General features: G+C 37.3%; 1 protein-coding gene across 2 annotated transcripts in view; it reads left to right on the top strand.

The window, feature by feature from the left end:
- Positions 1 to 322: 322 nt before the first annotated feature.
- Positions 323 to 15866, top strand: part of ZNF366 (zinc finger protein 366) — a 32898-nt gene continuing 17354 nt past the window's right edge. Inside the window, exon 1 of one of the 2 annotated variants that reach the window (XM_054288419.1) lies at positions 323 to 408. The gene's annotated coding sequence lies outside the window, so the exon portion shown is untranslated. Of the gene's footprint in view, positions 409 to 1607; positions 1663 to 15866 lie in introns of those variants that run through there. The other variant, XM_054288426.1, reaches the window with a different exon arrangement.

Raw genomic sequence — 15866 nt, 5'->3', positions numbered from 1 at the left:
AGAAGGTTTTATGAAGCCAATAATGCAGATATAATACTTGAGGAATTCCTTTTGGATTGGATATATTTATTTTTCCAAACATTTTGTTTGAGAGAAAACGAGATTGCTATCTGCTGTTTCCTTATTTTTTTGCAGGAAAGCAAAGGGTTGTTGACTTCCTCTCCCCTCCCTTCCTTCCTTCTTTCTGAAGGTACTGTACTCATCTGAAAAAAAAAAAAGAGAACGAAATGATTGTTCCTGTTCTCCTTCTTAAGTCATTTGAAACATTGTCACTGCTAGTTTTCTAAGTTTACTGCAATCTCTGCATGGGGAGGGGTGGGTAGGGAGACAGCGGGAGAGAGAGACAGATATTACAAACATCAGAGCAGGTAGTGTTTAGGGCAAGACTCCATCCACCTTCAACAACTGGTAAGTTAAGTAAAATGCTTTTATGGTTAACTCTTTAAAAGTTTTATATATATATATATATATATATATCTGTGTTAGTATTAAGAAAAGGCGTTAATTAGATACACATTTAACTGATAAAATAATAATAACCATATGCATTAATAAGTAGTCTATTTACGCTAGAGATACCTATAGTATGGTTTTTAGATACTGGTGCTATTAACATATGGTTTAGTCTATGCAGATAGGAAAGTATTTTCCAAAGAGGCTGATAATATTCAAAATATAATCTGTGGATTTTGCGTATAAGTCCTGCTGCGAGAATCTTGTTGCAGGCTTCACTAACTTTATCCCAACAGTTTCAGCAAGATTCACTTGGGGCCGTTGCTAAAATATAGAGAGGAGCTGTGTCATATGGGGATCAATGTATTTCATTTATCATCTGCCCGTACTGAAGTCTGCTCCAACACACCAACCTGTGCTATACTGAGAGAAGAATTACTGGGGCTGTTTTTGCTCCCTTCAAACTGCATTGTGTTTAGGACTACACATGTTTATCTCTACTCATCTGTGTATATGATCAGTCTAGGAACAATGACATTTCGGAGGTGGTAAGATGGTTCCTGGATCTCACTTGGAAAAAAACAAAACAAAAGTTCATGTTGTGCAGTACATAACAGCACTGAGGCTGAACACCAACATCAGTAATAGGATGGACTCAATTGTATATCTGTTTGCAACTTTTTAGACATCAATTATGTTTTTCATATTGATCATAAATGTATCAGAATCATTAGAATTTCCATGTGAAATGAGTGACTGAATGCAAGAGTATGTTTCAAATAGTGTGTGAGAAAAATCCCCCCCTGAACACTTTCATATAAGCAGAAAGCAGAGGTGGGACAAGAAATAGGAGAGGTGTCCATTTCTTTGCAAAAGGACAATTTGCTCATCTTATGATTGTTTCTTCAAGCTGCTGCTCTCTGAAGTGCAGGGTCCTCTGAAGTGCAGAATGCCCAGAGCCCAGACAGGGAGGCTACAAACAGTGGGCAGATATTGCAGAGGGCTGTCAGGCAGCTCCAGCTGCCCTGATCCAAATTCTGCTCCTGCCAGGGTACCTGGGCTGCGCTTCCACCCTGGGACAGCCTCCTGCTCCCAGCCCTCCCTGAAAAAACTAGTGGAAAGGACTTTCTGCCTCCCTCTATTTGGCATCCTTCTCCAGGTTTTTCCATAAGGAGGAATGATCTACCAGAAATTCAGCCCAGTTTCTGGGTAAGTTGTAGATTTCTTTCGCTTTGGGAGCAGCCAAAGGGGGCTTTGCCAAAGGATATGGAAATAACTTCTTTCTTGAACTCCTTAGCTTAATGCTGCCACTCAGACTAGTTAGGTACGAGTTAATTGTTTATTTGGTTATACTTAAGTCACAAAAAATTTGTTATCTGCTAATAACAAATGTGTGCCAGGTCTTGACATGAAAACCATCTGCCACATCTTCCCCTTGAGATATCTGGGTTTATTTTTATGTGAATATATACTGATTCAAATTAAAGGCATGATTTGGTCAGCTATTTTGACATGTCAAACACCTGGAATTCCAGTTTTTACATCAAGTGAGGAGTCTTCCAAACACATACAGAAAATTACATAAGCTCTGTGTTTGTGGCAGTATTTTGTTCAAACTGCAGGGTATTAGTCCAGATTGCAATCACTTTTAAATTTTTGTTCTGGTTGGTTCAAAAGTTAATTTTGCCATGTAAGTAAAAGTAAGCTGCAGTCTTTAGGTCCAGGTTTTATTGCTAAAGATGATAAACATTTGTGTTTTCTTGATTTAGATCATATATACAATAAATCCTTTCTCTGAGACATCATCTGAAATAAATAAGTATGAACAAATTTGTTCAAATCATAGTAGGTGAACAAAAGGAGTACCTACTGTTTTAAAACCCAGTCCCAAATAATAAGCACAGAGAAACCTTTTTAAAAGGAATGCTTAGTAATTTGACAGTAAAAAACATACTTGAACTTTGAATTTCATTCTTATATTTTACCTATTAGGTTTATTTTCCTTTTAAAAATACATTTTTGCAATCCTTTGGAGTTTATTTATTTTCACGTTGTATGATTTATTGCCAGAACCTCTGTCACATGATTTAGTACAACTGTCTAATATCTTTCCTAAGGTGTCAGAAAGGTGATTTTTTGGCTGACATGTTATTCCTACATCACTGAGATATGTACAGCAGAGAAAGGTAGAGTCTGAGTCTGTATTGGGTACAGATTTGCTACTAGTTTATGGCACAAATTAAATATTTGTGTAATGAATTTTCAGTTATTCACCCCAATGTTTGTAAGAGACGGGACTGTTAATGGTTAATAAATCAACTCTTAAAATTATAAGCCAATAATAAAAAGAGGCAATTTGTGTTTATTTTGCTTAAAAGTCTTACTGCTTCTACTCGTAATAGCCATATTTATGTATGTAACATAAGTAAATGATAAGTCAGTGTATGTATATTTCCTCAGAGAATTATTTCAAACTATTATTTCCATTTGATGTGTTCTCAATTATAATGAAATAAAATTCAGAAGATTATTGCTTTTGTTTGGAAATAGAAAAATAAACCTATACCAGTAATGGCCGAGAGGCTACAGAAACAATTTGTAGCCTGTGGAAATCCCAAGTTAACAGATCAGGTTCAAAAAGCATAGAACCTAAGAGATGTCTTTCTGTAAATATCATTGCCTTTTTATATTTAATACCAGCTTCTTTAATGGTGTAAACTATTGAGACTTTTTGGATGCAGAATAGTAGCACTGAGTTACATTCCTAGTAAATTTTGACATGTCTAATGTACATTTTTGGCCAGGAGATAATTTGAAGCTTTGAATCTCAAGGAGGTTTTCTGTCTGTTTGTTTGTTTGTTTTTGGGGTTTTTTTGGTTGTTTTGTTTTGTTTTTTAAATTGTTTTTCATTCTTAGAAAAAAGCACACCAACAAGAGCCTTGTTTTAGGACTATCTGGGTGCCAAGCAGAAAGTGATGGTTTGAAAGACACGATGTGCATCTCACAGAGAAACGTAGTGTCATATCTTTAAGGTGCTGTTCCTAGTAGTGCCAGAGAGATACACAGGATTTAGAACATGATAAGCATGAGGCGATGAATCGTGGAAGCAACCCAATTCAAGCCCCATACACTGAGACAGAAGAGTATGGATTTCAGACAGAATTTATATTGTTTTCAATCTTTGAAATGGCAAAGACTCAGTGGTGCAGAAGAGTTTCTGAGTGGACTGCTCCACTCTTCTGGACATGTTAGCAGAATCTCGTCATAAGAAACAAAAGCAGTAAAGGCTGCATAACGTAATGGGGATTTTCTGTGGCTGTGCTGAAAGGACACAAATCAATGGTGTGTAAGGCAACATCTTTTATTAGCTGATAAGAAATGATCCATGGTTTTTGAGCACCAATGCCTGTTCTTTGGTACCAATGATCCAATCAAACAGCTCCTCAAACAGACCTTGTAAGTGCTGTGAGACTGCTACAGATTGTTGTCAAGTTATTAATTTGCTTGATGGATTAATTTTATAACCCAGCAAATTTTAAAAAATAAACCACCTATTAAAACAAAATAGATACTTTCTTCTTATGACCAGTAATTTTCCACGATCTAGCTTATGATCTCAGAAGATCACTAAAAAGAAAGGAATGTCATCTTGGAGAAGAAAGAATTATAGAGACACAAATAATGCAAGCTTTTGAAAAGAAAGAAACAAATCCGGGGAAAAAAAAGAGATGGGCTTATTTTTGCTGAAAATTTGCTATTCTGAAATTGAGACTGCAGCTTTCCATTGCTGTAAAAATGCAGTGGCATTTTATAAATGACATTCAGATTTTTATCCAGTGAAGAGGCCTAAGTTACTCCTCAGCAATTATTTAAAACATGCATAGAGTTGCATGCTGGGTGTGTATTTTTTGTTTGTATCTACCTGACAGGGATTGATCCTTCTTGCTTGACTTCTAAAAGACTAATGATCCAGTGAAAAATATTACTTAATGTTTGGTTTAGATCCTTCCAAGTGTCAAAACACTTTTGCTTATTTCTGTAAAACTTTTTATACTTATTACTGTGCTCTTGATAAGTGAAGCACAGTATTTTCTTTCTCAACCAACAATTCTTAATGCACTGTAAAAACTGTAATGTCACTGGTAGTAATTAAGCTAAGTAATCATGTAGTAAAAGAAAATATTTTTGTGCTCTGGAGGTTATGAGAAGAAATTATGTGAATAATTGGTTTTTTTTTTTCTTTTTACTTTCATTTCTAATTTCCTGCTTTTGATGTTAGAAAAAACCTGTTATTAATTATTTAAATGTTGGATGAAAATACCACCCTCTTTTTAATTTCTCTTCCCTCTTCTACCATGAAAGCTAAAACCCTAACAGATTTTCCTTCTACTTTGTGGATATGCAGTAATTAATTTGATTAATTTGAAAGGAAAAGTCTTGAGTAAGAAGTGTATTTCCCAAAAACCTATTTTTCCCTTGTCAATTTTCAAAAAAGTAAACCTGGAAACACCCAGCTTTCATCTGCATACCATTAGAACCACCAGAATTCAGAGATCACTGAAAAATACAGAGTTGATGATTGGTTTAATTACTAAAAGTGACAGGTTAAAATGAGTCTCCTACACTGATAACATCACATTTTGCTGAAATAGGTAAAACTGATTTAAAATTGAAAGCAAGGCTGTGAGAAGGAGCACACATTTTTAGCTGTTCTTTTTGGATGATGCTGTAGTAGAAGCAATGTTAATGCACAGCAAGACCCACACAGTCCTCTGTCTGCAGGCCTGATGAAGAACAGACATCACCTAATTTCCCTGCATGGAAGAATCTTGGTCTTTCCACAACAGAGGACCAGATGTGGTGATTCTGGGAGAGAACCATGTGGCTTTGCCCCTTCCTGTTCTGACACCAGCCCTTCTGATAAGGCACAAGTGTATTGGCTGGGAAAGACAAGATGATTTCTAGTCATTCTTTAAATTTGTTTGCTGCTATTGCTGGTTGTGAAAGAGCCACTTATACTTCAGTATTCCCTTTTTAGGGTTGCAATGTAACTGTTAGACCTTCTTTGCAGTGATGAAAGACTTCCTGCTTCATGGGGGGCTCTGTGCTGGATATGTCACTTAAAACTTTTCAAATTGGAAAGAGTAAGAGGTAGACTTGCTCTTAACAACATGAAATACATGGGATCTAGAACAAATCAAAAGGTATCCCAGATGGATGTGTTGGAATGTAGCGAGTATTTCAGGTTTAGTTGTTTCTCTGAGCTGCTTTCTAGAGCATATAGTGTTTCAGCTTTGGTCTTTCAGCTCCAGATAAAAATTATTTGAGAGCATTATTTGAAAAGGCAGCATATGTGCTACAATACTTCCAGTTAGCATAATATTTTTCTACTAGTCTGCTTTTGCTGGAAAGTATTTAGAGTACATGTGTAATGAAAACAATACCAGGAGGTGGAAAGGGAAGGAATGACCTGCTTTTAGAGCATCTGTCAGCTTCTAAGAACCAGCAGAAGTTGTTTGAGGCATCTGGTAGGCACAAGCCCACACTGGGTCAGTTCCTTAGTGCGGATTTCTGAAGCTGTGAAGACCATCGTGTATTTGTCCAAAACCATGGCCTGTGATAGGGATTCCAGAAAACTGTAGAAAACCTCCTGGAATAGCCACCTGGCAACAACTTGTTCATAGGTTCACCAGAAATTAAGCCCATCCATTTATAAATGAGAAGGAAAATATTTTTTTCTATAGAACTACACAGCAAGGAATCACAGCAGTATGAATGCTATATCAAACAGTTTTCCTGCACAATGCTGCACTCACAATATGAAGTCATCCAGATTTCTGGAAGAATTTTGTGTCTGTAGGCAACATTTTGTCAGGATGTCACAGAAAGAGCCACATATATCAGAGGAATGGTGCTCACCAACTCCTCTTTCCTCTACCAGAAAAATGGAAGTACCAATCTTTCATTTCAAACATATTAATTAATTTTTTCAGATCCCACAGAAAGTGAATCTCACTTAAACTTCAGACATGGGTAAGGAATGCAGTTGAATGGCTATCGCTGGATTCTGCAGAAATCATTAGTGATCAGGACTCAGAGTTTACCCTAATGACTTGCTGCAAGAATTTTGACTAGTTTGTTTCCTGCTAAAAAACAATGAACAGGCTCCCACTGGAAGGCAATGAATCTAGTTAGGAGAGTGAGTCGTGACAGAATTCACTGGGTAATGTTCCCATGCTCAAACCAGAGCTTTAGCTGCTATTTCTCCTAAAAGACTGCAATAATTCCCATTAATTTTTACATGTTTTCATATATGATGCTTGTTTTTTCTGGGGAAAAGGTCCTGGATAGAATGACTCGGGATGGGGGTGTGGAGGTATGGGCAGGGATTGGTACAGATATTTTGATTAATACATAAGGTGATTTCTCACAAAGCTTCATTTTATGATGCTAGTCAGCCATTCTTAGTCATGCTGTAGAGTCGCAGCGGTTCAATGAATTTTTGGTTTCCTTTTTCTTGTGATGAAAATCTGAACTGAGTTAGTATCCAGAGCATCACTCGTTGTGAAGGAAGGATTAGTACTAGAGTGGTTTGGGAAATGTTCAGAATTTAAGGTTTCAAACTATGCTGATTTTCTTTTTACTTTTTTTTTTTTTTTTTTTTGGCAAAAAAGAATTGCTTATTTATTTGTGATTCTAGTCTCCGTTTCAGTATCTGCTGGTGATACTTGGCTAAGTCTGAGATGTCTTTCCCACTCAATATGCTACTTTATTGAATTCAGTAAAACTAGCACTTTAAATCTGTTTCAGTTTAAAATAATTAAACTCAAGAATTTTTCCCCATATTGACCAAAGGAATTTGTTTTCTAATTTATGAAAATTGTAGAAGCAAGATAGAATTTGTTTTGAATTTCAGATTTTCTGTAGTTTTGGCAACAAACTAGTGCTTGTTTTTAAAACTTTCTACAGTTAACAAAATCATTAAGAGCAAGACGCAGGATGTGCTTTGGGGATCAGCAAGGGAAAGAATTTCTGTTGTTCAGTCAAGGACAAGATTCAAGTTTGGCAACACAAGTGAAGGGCAAAGGCAGAGAGGAAGGTATCTTAAATTACTTCTTGCAGGTACTTCATATGATCAGACAAGAATGCCATTCTGTGCTGGAACTGAAGAAGTAAACACATTTCTCTTCAAAGTAAATAATTTTTTGAAAAAAGAACCCTCATTGTATGAAATTGTGAGATGTATGTGCAAGCAATAATTTTTCTGGACAATAAATACATATTCAGTGCAGTTTCAAAGCTTTAACAGAAATTTTATGCTCTGACAGTTTGGAAAGCAGAGCTCCCTAATCACAATGCAGGTATATCAAAAGAAGTTCCTTCCAATGGTGCAGCAATTTGCCTTAAGAGCCTTTTAAAATGCTTTCTTATTGATATGATTCCTACTTTTTTCTTGTTGGGTCTCAACAAAATACACACAGTGGTGTCCTAGGAACAGCACTGATATGTCTAATTCCTTTACTGTGTTTTCTGTTGTACTTAGGTTCAGAGGGAAATATCTAAGTCATTACTAAGCCAGCTTAATTACAAGTGAGTAATAGAGGCTAATAAGGATTAATCAGTCTTTACAGCCAAGCAGCTTTTCCAGCAAGAAATCTGCTCAGTCTTCAGCTGAAATAAAATTTATTCATCTTTCCTAAATGAATAGGAAAGCATTATCTGGTGATTACCTTTAATAACTGGACACTGATAAGTGTTTGGTAGCAGATATGTTTTTAAAAATCACACACACACACACACACACACACATAAATATATACTCACTTCTGTCACTTTGTGGGTGAAATCCTCTTCTTTCAATTCTTGTAGGGTAGAACATGTCTTACTGAAACACATGGTACCTACCACTTTAGTAACCTTCAGTTTCACTATGAGTTTTGAATTGTGTGAAACAAGGAATTGAGCAAAAAATAAATACAAAAAAGCAATGGTTCTGCTGAGGACTAATTATACTCTTTCACGTTTTAAAAAACCTAACCTTTACTTAAAACTTAATCTGTTTCAGAAACTTTTTACAAAATCTCTTCCATACAATCCTCTAATCCCTTGGCCCTTTTCCAAGCATGTGTACACATTTTACCTGGTCCTTTCTTTTTTTGAGGTACATGTGCCACCCATAAAGTGCCATTAACTGCTGATGGGGGAGCCAGCTGACTGGCTTGAAGAACCAAGCTGAAGGTGGCCCTTAGCTACCCTTTAAGACAACAAAGAGATGGGAGGAGAACAGACCATCTCTCTGGCCTCCATATAGGTGATAAGGACACTGGGATTACAGTAGGAAGGAAAGCTCAGTGTATTTCCTTTTTAAAGGTCATGAGTGCCAGTGAAAGGTTTGCCTTCAAAATAAAAGCTCAAATAGGACAGCATGAGGGTTATGGAAGGGCATGCTTTTTTGATCATTCTAATTTTGGATGTTCTTCATAGCTCTGTTATTTTTCTTAAAATAACAGCCAAAACCCTCTCTGTTCTGTTTATAGTGTTTAATGATTGTGCATTGTAGGTGGAAAAATTATATCCAAAGTGTTCTTTAAGGACTCCACACTCTGTCAAACATTGCTATTTTACTACAAAACCCTTCCTAATATTCATATTATTCATTTGTTCTTTTTGTTCACCCTGTCTCTTTTTATATCTGTATGGAGAGAAAAAAACCCTAAAGCTACATGGACATGATTTGGTGATTTTCTGGAGGAAAAAGTATTTAACACATAGGATTTCCACAATGCCAAAAATGCATCATTTTGATTTGCATTGGCAGATATGGGATAGACAGGAAACAGGGATGGAGTGATAGGACTTCTGTAAACAGTGATTAAAGTGACTCCACATACTTTATAAAGGCAGGGACATATCCATGGTTACAGTCTACATCATGAAATCGCCTTACCCACTTAAGAAAAGGAACAAATTTGTCTAATTGTCATCACCTCACAGCAGTCTAATCCCAAATCTTGTTCTCAGCTACACCCCAGATATTCCATAATTATTTCAGTGTAACACAGATGATGTCAGAGAGAGAATTAAGTAGGCTGCTTAGGAAGAGAGTTGTTTAATTGAGTAATTAATTAAGCTGGCCAATCCATCATTAACTCCAATGCCTAGCGAGGACAGGATCAAATTGCATTTTCACCCGGTCTTCTGGCACCAATTACACTTTGCACGTTTGAAACTCTTCTACTACTACTACATGTGCTGCAAATATCACCATTATGGCAAACCTGATCTTGTCAGCCCTGAGCTTTGAGCAGGGTCTGAAAACTCAGGATACCCATGCCCAAATACTCTCAGGAACCAAGTCCTGTAAGAATACTTACATGTAACTGAATATACACTGACAACAAAATTTAGGGAAAAATACAACAGCCACAAGACAGCAGACTGATAAATTTCCGTCCCAATGTGTTTGGACCCACATCTCTAACCTCTTAGGGTGGTGCCGTGCCTAAAGCCTGTGTTGGTCTCTCTGGTCTCCTTCGGCTGGAGCTGGGCCTTTAGGCTAATAAAAGTGCAAGTGCCAAGGGGCAGGGAGCAGAGGGAAGGGAATCAGATGTGATTGTTAAGGGCTGCAGACTCTAACCCTCTGGAGTCTGGACTCCTCCCGGGTGTATTCTTCCCAAGACCAGTGTCTGGGGCTAGCTACACGGCTGACATGCCTGGTTTTACATCGCCCTGTGCCTCACCAGAAGCTGTTTCCCCTAAGCTAGGCTTAGCCGGTTTTTGTGGAGGAGGCGCGAAAGGCGAGCGGCCGGGCCGGAGCGCGCCGCGCTGAGGGCAGGGGAGGGGCGGGCCTGCACTGCGGGCCCGGGGCCGGGCCGCGAGCCGCTGCTCCCGCAGCCCTGCGCTCCAGGGCAGCTTCGAATTCCATGGCAGTACCAGCAAATCAGGCAGACGCAGGTGCTCAGCTGAGGACGTAAAATATCTTGGTCCGTTTACACACTTTAAGACCATATAATTTGCTGTGCCTAGAGGCATTGCCCGAAAGCCCCTGGGGTGGATGGTCTGTGGGTGACCCAGACATACTGCTCTGTCCCCCTCACCCACTCCCTTGATAGGTGGCAGAAGGGTAGAGAAAATGGTAACAAAGGCGTCTCTAGAAGAAGGACAGAGCACACATAAAAGCAGCAAGAGGGATAGCAAACCATTTTGCTAAACTGAAAACTAAGCACTCATACTGGAGAGAAGAAATAAATCTGCAGCTACCTCACTACAGCATCTGTCAACTTATTTTTGGTTTAAATTGAATCAATGCAATCATGGAACACAAATTATGCCATAAACCCTATAAACATATCTGATGCCACAAACAGTACCCCAGCTTTGGCAGGCTGCGTGGTGGGACTGCTCCAGACTTTCAGCAGAGGAAATCTGAAAATCTTGTTTCATACTTTCAGTAATTATTAAAGTAAAAATTATCTGTAAGTTATGAAAAAGTGAATGTGTATAATTTTGATATTGTTTTAAGGCATTTCCTCTATTATAATGAATACCAAAGTAACTAACTATACTCCTGTGAAAGTGCTCATAGTGTCTTGCTCACTGAAAATGAATACAAACAATGAAATAAATGAATATAAGTTACACACAAATCCACGATGATTTCAAAGACAGGGCAGGCAAATGGGTATGTTCAACTTCTGCATTTCTCAGCTAATATACAAAAAATTATGCAAGTTAAAATATTAAAATTTGGGAGAAGCAAAGACAATGCAGGGAGACTTTCTACTGCACAGTTGCCTGTGAGAAGACCCATTTCTTTGTATTGGTGGCACCTCCCAGACAATATTAATGGAGCTATGCTGGATAGGAAGCCCTTAGACCAGAAGGCATATCTAAAATGACCTAACTTCAAACTAGAAGCTAGGATGATACCAAAATAGCAAACGAAGGGAAAAAAAATTAATAAATAAGATGTCCTTGACAGTTCATTTCTTGTTGTATCTGTTTACTGTGTCATGTCAAGCTGTCAGATTTTTAATCAACTAACATCCTTTGATTTTCATTAAGCTTGTCTGCAGTGGCTGCCACCTGCTGACATATATTCTGAAGATATAAGTATTTTTTTCATTTGTTTGAGGAATAGATGGGTTCCTATTTCATTGGGCAACAGAACCCATAACAAATAGTAAGACAAACTGTGAGAAGTACTTTCTGATGCCCTTGGAAGTCTTCCCATAGGCCTTAGTGAGGTTTGATTATGTCCTATGATGAATGACAGAGGTTATCACTTTTATTTTACAAAGCATTCACTGAGAAAAAAAACCTCACATTTGCTGATGGAAAGAAGAAGTTTTATCCTGAAGCCTACTACCAGCAGATGAAGGTAATTTCCCAGGGAGAAGTGAAAAGACAGTAATCTTCTTAGTACTATCATGCTAATGTAGGAAAAAAAACCCCTGATCTGGTCCACTTCTCATTTTCAGTCATTCCAGATCATTTTCATGAACAATTGCTTACTTATTTCCAATTCCAGTTCTATTAGTGGTGATAATCAAAAAAGGGAAGAGAAATATATGGCAGTGTCTTTATCTTGATAGCACTATCCATTTAAGCAGACATATCCCTTGTAAAAGGCATGGGACAAGAAACCTTATCTCCATAGACAATTAAGTTAATGGTCAAATCATGGACTTCATTTGACATCTCACTGCAATGCATGTGAGACTGAGAAAACAAGTGTTTGTAGAAGTGGTATTGAAAAGGATTTGACTAAACTCGATGACTATTATTCCCAGCTCAGATTTGTTTTTCTAAAAACTTCCACTATATTTGTGTCTCCTCATCAACATCTGCACTCATTGGTTTTGGATACTTTCCACAAATCCATATTTTTTTTTACAAGGTAGTCAAAATTTCACCAGGTAGTCCAAATTTTTGTCTTCTCCCAGCTCCAAACTATGACATAAAAAGTGCTCTTTTCAGTTAAAACATAAATAATCTTTTAAGTTAGCTTCAAATATTGTAGCTAGAAAATTGAAGGCTGATTTGTGTGTATTAATACATACTTAGTTCTGCATGCACATAATATACACAGAGTTTATATACTCACATTGAATTTATTAGCATACACTCCATATGTGTTAATGGGGTCTATTTTTCAAAATGTTCTGCTTGAAATGTGGATATTTATGCCTGGAGAGCAGGGATAGAGAGTACACCATGGGCTGGCTTCTCTAAAGAATAGGTTGGTAGGTTTGACGCTGATTTTAGAGAAATTCTGACATGGACATGTTTTATTACTTTCTGCCTAGAAGGATTCATGCTTTCGTTGAAGGAAAATAGCAGGGAAAATTGTAAGGAGGGATCAGATATGTACCACCTGAAAATACTTGGTCACCAGTAATGGGCATTTTCACCTTAGTACAGGTGTAAAATTGGCATTTTCAAAGTCTGACAAATAAGTTAAAGCTGTCTATGTTGAGTAGGGAGTGCTTCACTACTGAAATGAAATTACTTCAGAATAATAAAATCCCTCAGTCAGATCATGAGCCAGATGCAAGTTTTGCATAAATAGCAGATGCGAGAAAACTGTGTAAATAATTTGCTGCTTAGTTCACAGCTGTATAACTGAATACTACATTTAAAACCAAAACATATTTTGAAGAGCAGGCTGAGAGCTCATTAAACCTATTAAGATAATGATAATTATCGCCATAATAACAGTTGACAAGAATCAGTGATTGAAAAAAAACCCAGCTGGTTGTTCAATAAAGCTGAAGCTCACCAACTGCTCAACTTCAGCTCAAGAAATATAATAGTGTTAAATCTGTCGGGAATCCTCACCACATCCAACAGAACGAGCTGTTAGTTTTAATTCTTTTCTTATAGACACCCATATTTCAGGCCTCAAAAGGAGAGCAGAATTGCACTCTTACAGGGCATGGTTTCTACAGTCCTACATGTTCAATTAACCATGGAATTTCTCTTCCAGAGAAGAGAAGTTGTTTGGCCAATTTGGCCCCCTTTTGACCTACTCCACTTTGTGTGTTTCATCTTATTTTGAAAGGGCAAACATAAGTGCAAATGTCCTAAAAAGGTAACCCATTAACCTTTGTCATATCTCTTTCACTCATCTTAGCCTTATTTCTGGCTTTATGATTGTGTTGCCCAGGAGAACAATCAGAACTGTTGTAGTCAGGGTTTAAATTGGAGAAGCTTCATAACCTCACATTTTTATGGCAGGACATGTTATTTGTCTATAGACAGAAAGTTCTTTTGTCCAGGAAGCAGAATCTTGATTTTACTGAATTCTTAGGAAAATTTGCTGTTGACTCCAGTACTGGATATTAACTGGAAACTGTAACAACGTATTTGCTTGTAGCGTGAATAGCATCGTTTACATACTTTCTCTAATCCTTTGTCTTAGAAATGGGTGGACATGAGAAAATAAATGGTGATTTATATTCTGCATTAACTCTCTTCCTCTTTCATGGAAGTTAACAAGAATATTAGCTGCTGCATAGATCTCTATTTCAGAAATTTCTCAACAACTATTTCAACTCACTCTAACTTTTATTTTCTTGTTTTGAAAGGGCAGGAAGAGTTAATTTGTAGTTCTATTCTTCAAAATGCTGTATTTCCATTTACATAAAGAAATAAAATTTGAGGATGCTTGTCTCTTCTACAGAAACTGACTTTAGTTCTGGAGAGCTCAGTTTAGTGGGCTGTCTTATGTGTAAGGACCAGTACAGGATGGAAATCCCTGTCTCAGTGAGCTTCCAAACCAGCTTTTCACACCTAGTAGCTTGTCTATTATACAAGCTAGAATTTTCTATGACCATCCAATGTTTGGAATCACACTACATAGCACTACATTTTAAATAATAAGTTCTAGAGAAAAAAAGAAGTTCAAAGTTCTTATATAGGAAATGCAAAAGGTAACTAGGTGATATTTGAATATAAAAGTATGTAAATAAAAAATAAATATTAAAATAATGCAAAAAAATTTGAATTCAAACTCCTTGGTGTTGAGCATTAAAATGACGTCTGCTACTCCAGGGCCAGGTAGAAAAAGAGTACTGTGGACCTGTACTAAAACTTTAAAGTTCTCTGCTGAAGTTATTTAAAGAACAAGGGACTGTTCCCTAAGTATATTTTGCGCTGGGGTCAAACCTGTTGTCTCTTCTATGGTTTTGTCAGAACTCATGTTTTTGTGGAATTAAGTTCTGGACATAGTTAAGATCATGCCTCCATTCAGATTAGCAAGGCTTCGTCACCAGAATGAAAGAAGAAATAATTTATACATTATCACGGTGGTTTCGGGGGTAGAAGAAACAGCAAGGTGATCCATATATAGACTTCTACTTTCTTTTAAAGTCCTCTTGTGTTGAATTATACAGCATATCTCTGATTGTGCTGGTTGCTGACTATAAACACTTTCCCTTGTAGGATTGGTCCTGTGATGCTTGTAGCTGTGGCCAGTGGAATGAGCCCATATGCTCAGTGAAAGCAGTCAAAGATTAGTAGTGCAAGGAAAATGTTTCTTTCTAGTAATTTCAAGGGGTTCTACAGCTCTGTGTTCCAGAAAGAGTGAAACTTCATACAAAACTGTGTGTGGAAGAGGGGATTAACTGGCAGCCAAGAAACAAGAAAGCAATTAGAAACAACTCACTGTCATTTCTGTGGACTTTTGGCAGCATTTCAATAATCCAACAAAAGCAGTAAATAACATAGCTGGGTCCGCAATTACTATGCACTATCTAAAGAATTTTGTACCTTTATTGCTGGGGAAAAATGAGACAAAGTTGGAAGATGTTTGAAGCACATACTTTATAGGGAAAGTTTTGATCTATAAGTGTTGTGTTCAAATTGTGCGAGTTTACTCTGCTAAAAAGGATTTTTTAAAGCCTTTTTTTTCTTTTGGAAAGAAGTTGAGGATTTTTCAATATTTGGGGGATTTCTTATCCCTTTTCCCTTCTTAATAAGCCAAACCTTTATACCCAAAGGGTTTTCAAGATCTAACTGTTCGTTATTTTGATTAGGGAGTTAGGGTGACAAGGAAACATTAGGATAAAAAGCCAGTAGAAATTCTATCTGATGAAACATGCATACATATTTTACATATACATGTATGCACGCACGCAGACATCATAATCTGCAGTTTTGGGTACCATGTTATATGCAAGACATAAATGAAGATGGTGAAGGGCCTTGAGGGGATGCCATATGAAGAACAGTTGAGGTCATTTGTCTTTTTCAGCCTGGAGAAAAGACTGAGGGAAGACCTCATTGCAGTCTACAACTTCCTCATGAGGGGAAGAGGCAGGGCAGGTAACAATCCCTTCACTCTGGTGACCAGTGAGAGGAATTGAGGAAATAGCCTGATACAGAGTCAGGGGACATTTGGTTTGAATATC

Source organism: Melozone crissalis, unplaced genomic scaffold (assembly GCF_028551555.1).
Source record: "Melozone crissalis strain CALT ecotype California unplaced genomic scaffold, PUWL_Pcris_2 ptg000005l_1, whole genome shotgun sequence".
Lineage (NCBI taxonomy): Eukaryota > Metazoa > Chordata > Aves > Passeriformes > Passerellidae > Melozone > Melozone crissalis.
This window is presented reverse-complemented; position numbering and strand designations above follow the sequence as displayed.